This window comes from Cinclus cinclus, chromosome 2, assembly GCF_963662255.1.
Source record: "Cinclus cinclus chromosome 2, bCinCin1.1, whole genome shotgun sequence".
In the NCBI taxonomy this organism is placed as follows: Eukaryota; Metazoa; Chordata; class Aves; order Passeriformes; family Cinclidae; genus Cinclus; species Cinclus cinclus.
In genome coordinates, this window is record NC_085047.1 from 25433949 (window position 1) to 25442494 (window position 8546).

The window sequence follows — 8546 nt, forward strand, 5'->3', positions numbered from 1 at the left end:
TCAAGATCATCTAGTTCAACCATTAACCCAGCACCACCATGTTCCATGTTCCACATGAAACCATGTTCCCAAGTGCCACATCTATACATTTTTGAACACTTCCAGGGATGGTGGTTCAACCACTTCCCTCAGCAGTTCTACTGTCCACAGTTCACTGTTACAATGTTTGTCCTTCCTTTCAGTAATTTTTTTTTCCTGTTATCCAATCTAGACCTCCCCTAGTGTGACTTGAGGCCATTTCCTCTTCTCTCACTGGTTGCCTGGGAGAACAGTCAACCCCCACATGGCTACACCCTCCCTTCAGGGTGGTAGAGAGTGATAAAGTCCCCCTGAGCCTCCTTCTCTGCGGGCTCCTTCAGCCCGGCTCCCTCAGCCACTCATCACAGGTCTTGTGCTCCAGACCCTTCTCCAGCACCGTTGCCCTCTCTGAACTCATTCCAGCCCCTCAATGTCCTTCCTGTCGTGACGGGCCCAGAACTGGACACAGGACTCGAGGTGCAGCATCACCAGTATGGGGGGACAATCACTGCCTGAGTCCCGCTGGCCACGCTATTGCTGATCCAGGCCAGGATGCCGCTGGCCTTCGTGGCTCCCTGGGCATTTTCAGGGCACGTCCCAGCCACTGCTCCCTCCTGCAGCGGAGTGCCCACTTCCCGGGTAAGCAAAAGGGGCCGGGCTGCGGCTTCCTCTACCGCCACCTTCCCTGTCGAGGCCGCGGCAGCTGGGGCGCAGCCGGCAGCTGCCCAGGGCCGGTTTCCATGGAGACCGCGGGAGGAGCCCTGGCGGGGGGGGGGAACCTGTTTGCGGAGACATGCCGGGGGAGCGATGGCGGCGAGGGGCGGCGGCCGTAGCCCTTCGCTTGGGAGCCAGAGGCTTTCCCGTGGCCCCTGCGGGCGATGGAGGGAGCCCGGGGCTCTGGGGCGGTTCCGGCTCCGGCTGGCACAGGGCAGTGACAGGGTGTGCAGGGGAGGAAAGGGAGGATGAAAAGCACGTGGGGATACTACTGTGCCCGTCTGTCACTTCCATGGGCGCCTGGCCGGGTGACTGCTTAACATTACCATTCTCCGCGGAGATCTCCCGCAGCAGGCTTAGGGAAGGCACCAGCCATCCTCTCCATTAATTATTTAGGAGTTTAACCCACCCACATCTTCTAGTGGGAGCACCGATGGTGTCTGTGGTCACGCTCCAGTGTTGCATAGGAACAGTGCAGAGGAAATCTCTACATCAAAATTTTGCCTACACTCCTCAGAATCCACCCGCTGCCTCTGCCACTGCTTGGGGGATCTCTGCTTGGAATAGCCAGAGCCTTTGAGACCACCCAGCTCAGGTATGTTTGCTGTAGCTAAATCTGGCAGAAAGCCATGCTCCCTGTCACCTTTCCTCCCTTCCCCTTCCCAGGACACTGAGGGAATGGCAGCTGCAGCGGAATTACCTGGCTGCTTTTCAGAGGAATGTATCCCAGAGTAAAGTGAGGCAGTGGCCTCAACCACTCAGTATAATTAAAATCAAACATCATTTTTGTGTAACCTGTGCTGTGGTAACTGCAGCAGTTACTCCCGTTCAGCTGCAAGGTTTAGAAAACAGAGCTGTGGTATTTCACAAAAAGATCCTCCTTGCAGGCAAGGCTTTAAACCATCTCATTGAATGAAATATGCTCAAGAAACGAAGAGTAGCAGACAATGGAAAAGTGCACAGGGTAAGACCGCACTATTTCTGGCTGTACTTCAATAACAGTTCTTGAGGCAGCACCTGATATACTGTTAGGGTGAAAAAGGCTTTTTATACCTAGTGCTTTGGTACTCTGATAGCATCTCTGCTTTTTCTCTCATTCTTCCTTGGAATCCCCAGAGAGGCAATATATTGCCTTCCCTCTAGTTAAATGGAGTAGCGGCTAATTGCATAGACAGGTCACTGTTTCTGCTGAAGGTGAAAAGCAGTGGGCTTGCTAATTCATGCACACAGACAGGAGGATATAGCAGTGTACTGTCAGCCATTCCAGGTACCATCAGTAACGCAGGGTGAAGCAGTTTAGCACAGTGCAAGCAGTACTTGGAGTAGCAGAAAAAGTAATGCTGATAAGGAAAAGCCAGTCAGAAAGGGAGGAAAAAGCAGAATAGAAGACAGGGGGTCAGATTGTTTGGTTGTGCTATATGACCCTAAATTCTTCTAGTACCATTTTGTACCACAACTATCCTGGACTCTTAACACACTCAATATATAAACCAGGTAGTGAAATCACCAAGGACAGAGCAGCAAGAACAATCTGGGATGTGCCAAAGAGACTGTGAGATCCCTTGATCCTCAGGATGGGCTCTATGTATTCTATGCTAGAGGTCCTGAGACACACAGTCAGAACATGGGTCATGATTTGCTGAAAGGAGCAGCAGAACTGGGCAGCCTAGAGTTGGAGCTCCTGCAGTGCAGTCTTGGATTTCTTCAGGGCTTAACAGTTTGAGTACTGCTGCCAATGAATGCAAAGGAAATTGGACAATCACTCTCAGCTAGTGCAGGAGAATAATATCATGTGAGTCTTATATAGTGCTTTCCAACAAAGAGATCTCATATCTGTGTCATTACTGATAGTTTTTTGTCTTAGGAAAGAGATATGTGGAGAAGGCAAGTGAAATTGTCCAAAATTGCCTGGTAAACTGGTGGTAAAACAAATAGGAAACCTACTGCCTCACACTGCCAAACTGAGATCACTTGTCAGACACAAAGGAACGAAACTTAAGGCTGCTATCTTCCTCTCAGTCCTTCTGAGCTAAAGGAGAAAGCTCTCTCTGAGGCTGTGGATACTGAGGTGTCCTATGCCAGGATGGCAGATGCCTGCACTGTGTGGGTCCCATGCCCTGTGAGGATCATTGTCCAGACAGCATGTCTCACTTTGCCACTGGTCTGAAGTATTTCTTCCTCACATGCAATGGCAAATGGTGGGGAGGTAACTAGATTGATCTCCCTTGTAGGCCTTTCCCTGGGACTTGGTACACAGGTTCCAGGTGGTACAAAGCCCCTGCTTCTTGGATCTGCACAAAACCCTGTGTCTTCTTCAACCAATTTCATAACAGATTTGGCTTGTTCTTGGTCAGTTGTTATTTGTACAAATTAAGCTGAGCTGCCAGGAATGTTTGCAAACAGAGAAAAGCAAAGTAGGATGTACAAAGCAAGTCAAAATAGGTCTCAATTCTGGCACAATTCCTGCAGGTGCTTATAACATTTGACTTATCTAGCCCATGTATTACCCACCCACACAATCATTCATCCACCTTTCTCCTGCCTTCACACCCACACACACTCACCCTTCACAGATTCATTCACCTTCTCTTCTCTCCCCCCATTTTCTCTTCCAAACACAGTAATTCCCACACACAAATATACCTCAGACATACTCTTTCTTCCCCACATACAAGCACACACACATTTTTGAGTGCTGAGAGCAATGACTGTAGTTGGTGTGTAGCAGATGATGCTGTAATCTTATACCTATGCTGTGAAAAAGCCTTTGGGATTAGTGAGCTGAGAGCTCTGATTGTTCTCACTTTCATGTGAAATACCACTAATCCAGTTTATGGGGCTGACTGTTTCAGTCCTTCCCTGAACTCTGCCATTGTTTTCCAGGGGATCTCTCTGGTCGTCTTCTTCTTGCTCCACCTTGGCTCTTTCTCCCTATGCTTTTCCATGTTGCTGCCATAGACCACAATGTTTCAGAGAGCTTGGCCATCTCTGTATCTCTCCATGACCTAACCCTGGCCCTGACTACCTCACTGAGAGATTGAGCAGGGATGACCAGTGCACCTGCCATGCAGTGTGGGGCACAGGGCAAGAAATCCTGCCAGGTATGGTAAGATCAGAGGCAGTAAGTGATGGGGTGGATCCTGCTGCCATCCAAGCAGTGCTGAGTCTGCCTGGCATTGAGCCTGCTTCTAATGGAATGTGACCCACTGCTGGGAATGAGCTCATCTGTAATCCACTTAACTGAGTTTTATGAGCAGGATTCTCACATCAGGGAGCCAGCCTGCCTTCTTCCTAGCACTCACCCTCCTTTGCTTGCTGCGTGGGGAGGAGAAAAGGAGTGGGGGATGTGTGCACTATTCCACTGAGCTAGTGATAGTTTGGCTTCTGATTTTCTGTCTGCCCTGGAGATTGTGCAGGGAGCTGGACAGACATGCTCTTCAAGACACCCACTGCTTCATAGTGTAATGTTTGCTTCTGCTGCAGGATGCTCAGATTTCCATGTGACTATTGGTAATGCTGTTAGGACTGCAGAGCCTTAAGTTTTCCCAGCATTTTGGTCTCTGTGCAAGTGATGGGTACTCAGAGGAGATGCTCTCATGTATGCATGAACCATCTTACCTGTCAGTCCAAGTGTGATGCGACAGAGTCACTGTGATCTCACACCTACTTTCAGTGTGCAGTGATCTAAGTGGTGAAGCTGTCAGGATCCTGTAAGAACCTTTTTTTACACTGTAATGTCTTGCCATCTTTACCATTTGCATCATCATTTGTTTGTACTATGTGAATTGGTCACATAAGAACCAGCTAACAGAGAAATCTGGCTGCTGTCTGCCAAGGGATCTGCAGGCTTGACTCTGGTGAAAGATGCAGCCTTTTCTCTGGGTGAAGCAAAACAATGGGAGGAAGAGAAAGTGAGGGAGGAAGGTTTCTCCCCAAGGGAGTGTGACTTTCCTTGGAAAAGACTAGTAGAGACCCTCTGGCATGTGAAATCTGGGATATATTTCCTTCAGTGCTGCTGTAAATGTCTGTATTTGACATAAGTAGTCACTTCTGGCATACTTTGCAGAAGAAAACTTTTCATGGTTTCAGATCAAGTGTTACATACACATTTTAGAGCAGTAGCTCAGCAGTTCCACAAATCCATAACTTTAAGGAAAGGTCATGGCATATAGAAAGGGAAGTGTACTGACATGTTAACACAAAGCCCGTAACCGACCTGTGCAGGGTCACCACTGTGTATTGAGTGATTCCTCAGGTGTTCCTCAAAATTCCCAGACACTGGATTAATTGAAATACATGATAATAGAAGATCTCATTTTTGTAAATGTGTGCTTTTTGTCTTCACAGTTGCAGACAATACTGAAAAATTGGACCAGAGGAAATCTGAGGATTCAAAACCCAGAGAAGAAATAAAAATAATCTATATGGATTCTTCCATATGTGGTTTCTTTTTCTGTTTGTTTTTGTTTGTTTGTTTGTTTTTGCTTTTTTTTTTTTTTTTTGAATGGCATGTGTTTTAAACCAATCTGACATAGAGATGGAATGACTTTCTATTGACGTCCCAGTGCTGAGCTGATATAATGATGCTGTGTATCTTCCTGTGCATCCTGCTTCAGGATGGTTCACTGTAACTGTACTGCAGGTGAAGTGTTTGTTCTCTTCTGCTTTCTGAATTCAGGATTCCCTCAATTATAAAATCACAGAATCATAGAATAGTTTATGTCTAAAGGGACCTTTAAAGGTCATCTAGTGCAATGAGTAGGGACATCTTCAACTAGATCAGTCTATTCAGAACCCAGTTCACCCTGAACTTGAATATTAATTCATCCTGAACTCACCCTGAATCTTGGATATTTCCAAGGATGAGGCATCTACCACCTTTCTGGACAACCTGCTCCACTATTTCACGACCTTCACAGTTAAAAATTTCTTCCTTGTGTTTAGTCTACCATCTTGTAGTTTAAACTCACTACCCCTTGTCCTGTCACAACAGGCCCTGCTGAAAAGTCTGTCCTCATTTTCTTATAAGCCCTCTTTGGGTACTGGAAAAGCCTCATTAAAATCTTCCTTCAGCCATCTCTTCTCCAGACTGAACAGCCCCATCTTGCTCAGTCTTTCCTCATAGGAGAAGTGTTTCAGCCCTTGGATTGTTTCTGTGACCGTCCTCTGGATCTGCTCCATCAGGGCCATGTTTTTACTATGCCATGGACCCCATAGCTGGATGCAGTGCTCCAGGTGGGGTTTCATGAGAGCAAATCAGGGGAGTAGAATCACCTCCCTTCATTTGCTGGTCATGCTGCTTTTGAAGCAACCCAGGCTGTTCTTGGCTCTTTGGGCTGAAAGCACACAATGCTGGCTCAAGTCCAGCCTCTGATTCACCACTACCTCCTTCTTGGCAGGGTTGCTCTCAATCCCTTCATTCCCCAACCTGTATTAATAGTGGGTTGCCCCGACCCAGGTGCTGGATGATGTATGTGTCTTTGTTGAACCTCCTGAGGTGTGCATGGGCCCACTTCTCAAGTCAGTCCAGGTCCTTTGGATGGCATCCTATCCTTCAGCCACACCACTGAGCTTGCTGTCATCTGCAAACTTGCTGAGGGTGCGCTTGATCCCCTGATTGTATTGATGAAGACATTATACTGTACTGGTCCCAGTACAGACCCCTGAGGGACACCACTTGTCACTGGTCTCCATCTGGACATTGTGCTTGTGTTAGTAGTTAACTACTACCCTCTGGATGGGATTATCCAGTTCCTCATCAACTGTTGTTTTTCAAAGAGTTTTTTAGTCTCACAGTTACCTACAATGTGAATCCAGCTGCGTCAGCAATTCTAGTGTCTTTCTTCTCTTTTTCCAGATTTTTGCAAAATAAGCACTGTAGGAAGAAAACATTCTTCCAGTACCCAGCATCTCACTCACACGTTTCCCCTCTGTCCCAGTCCATGTACACATATGTGTGAGGCAGGGCTTTACTCACACACAAGGACTCTACTACTCTACTGCTACCAACACAACAGATAAATTTGCAAATCATTGAAAGACTGGTATTCAGTTGGACAAACTTAGAGACAGCCTTGGAGTCAACAAAGATACTTTTTTCTCTTTCATACTGTTTACTTTAAAATCTGCAAACAGTCATCCCAGCATTAGGTGAAGTCCCCAAATGGCCATGCAATCTGGACAGAGGTAACACTGTTCCAATCAATCCAATGCTGGAAATATTCTGTCCCACTTAAATACATTCTTCTGCCACACCTTTCACTGTGAAACTCTTGACATGATGTTCGATACTATTTTATCCCTTGAGTAATACTTAGCTTCAAAAATGGCAGGAGACCCTTGGTATTGCCTCCAATTCTCTGTTTGTAGAATCTGCACAAAACATATGGTACATGGAGAATGGAAGAGCTGTTAAAAGGATGAAAGCTGTTCCAGTAAATGTGGTTGTTAGGAGCCGGTGCGGTATCTGTCATTGATGAAAGCAAAATATTTTAGGGTATTTGTACTTTATGGCACAAACATTTTTAAAAGAAGTTTGGTAAAAATAATGTTTTTGAGAAGTACACTGTCCAGGAATTTTCTCCTGTCATGACTTGTAGCACTAGAAATGTCAAAGTTTTTTGCAAAGATCTGCACAATGTCTCACTCCACTGCCACTTCAATCCCAAACAGAAACTTGTGTGTATCATTTCCTACTTGTCTATAATAGTTGGCCTAAGAAAGGACCCTCTCCACAGCATTTGCCTCGTGTTTAGATGTTCAGGCAATAGCAGGAGATATCTTGTTTATCTAGGATAGAGGCAATCTTGAAATAGCTGAGACTGAAATAATTGCTGCCCTTTCCTCTTTCTTTCCCCACTAAATATTTCCCTTCTATGGCTATTTTCCAGATTTGCTGGTGTGGCTGAGCTAAAAGCAGGAGACAGAGTGCTTATAGGGTTGTGCTGTGCTGTGCTGTGCTGTGCTCTGCTGTGCTGTGAGGTCCATAACATATCAGCTGTGGAAGGTTGTGCATCTCACCACTCTCAGTAGTAAATACAGAGCTTGACTCTTCAGCCTAGCCCTCCCACAGTGAGCTCTGCACATAAATCTACAAAACACCCATCCACATGTATGCCTATAAACAAGATAACAAATCATGCCACCTAAAAGACTAATTGAACAATTCCACCTACACCCTGGGAAGGAAGAGAAGACTATGCTGTTTTTTTCTATTTCTGAAATATTGAAGAGCTACTTAGCTACTATTATGACAGAAAGGTAGATAACTAGGTTGATTACATAATAAGAAAGGAAGAGGAAACCGTGGAAGACACAGAGAGAGAGAGAACAAAGCTTTGTGTTGTGTCTCTGTCAGCTTGATTAGTGGCTTTCTCCTGAATCCTCAAAGGAGCAGACTCCATGGGTCAATCTCATTAGAGATAAAAATGGAACAGCTGCAGGAGTCCACACTGAGCTTTGCCTAGAAAGTTTGACAGCAGGGCCACTGCTCAGGTTTGGAGGAACAACAACAACGTGAGGAGGTGACTGAGCTGGAGATGGCTGGGTCAGAGCAACCACCACTGACCAAGTGACCTGTGGAAACCTATTTGTTCAGGAAGACACCAAAACCCAGATCTGTGTCAAAACACCATGGCAAGCAGATGCTGAGAAGACAATTTTCCAGATGATCTGACTAATCCACAGGTGACATTTTCCTCCAAGAGTGCATCAAAGGTAATGCTAAGAAATTCATCTGTTTCATAACCAGCAAGTGAGGTTTTAAGATCTGCAGCCCTCATGGGGCAGTGTGAGGCCTACAAAATTCTCTCAGG

The 8546-nt window shown here is 46.1% G+C and overlaps 1 long non-coding RNA gene across 3 annotated transcripts; it reads left to right on the top strand.

Annotated features, from left to right (window-relative positions):
• The first annotated feature begins 364 nt into the window (after window positions 1-364).
• On the top strand, window positions 365-5167 carry LOC134056127 (uncharacterized). 3 transcript variants are annotated; one of them, XR_009934130.1, is made up of 4 exons: window positions 365-657; window positions 1155-1327; window positions 1620-1696; window positions 5080-5167. It is a non-coding gene; the product is annotated as an uncharacterized LOC134056127 (long non-coding RNA). The 3 variants fall into 3 exon arrangements; XR_009934128.1 differs by lacking the exon at window positions 1620-1696; XR_009934129.1 differs by lacking the exon at window positions 1620-1696 and having other exon boundaries at window positions 1250-1327.
• The last annotated feature ends 3379 nt before the right edge of the window (window positions 5168-8546 follow it).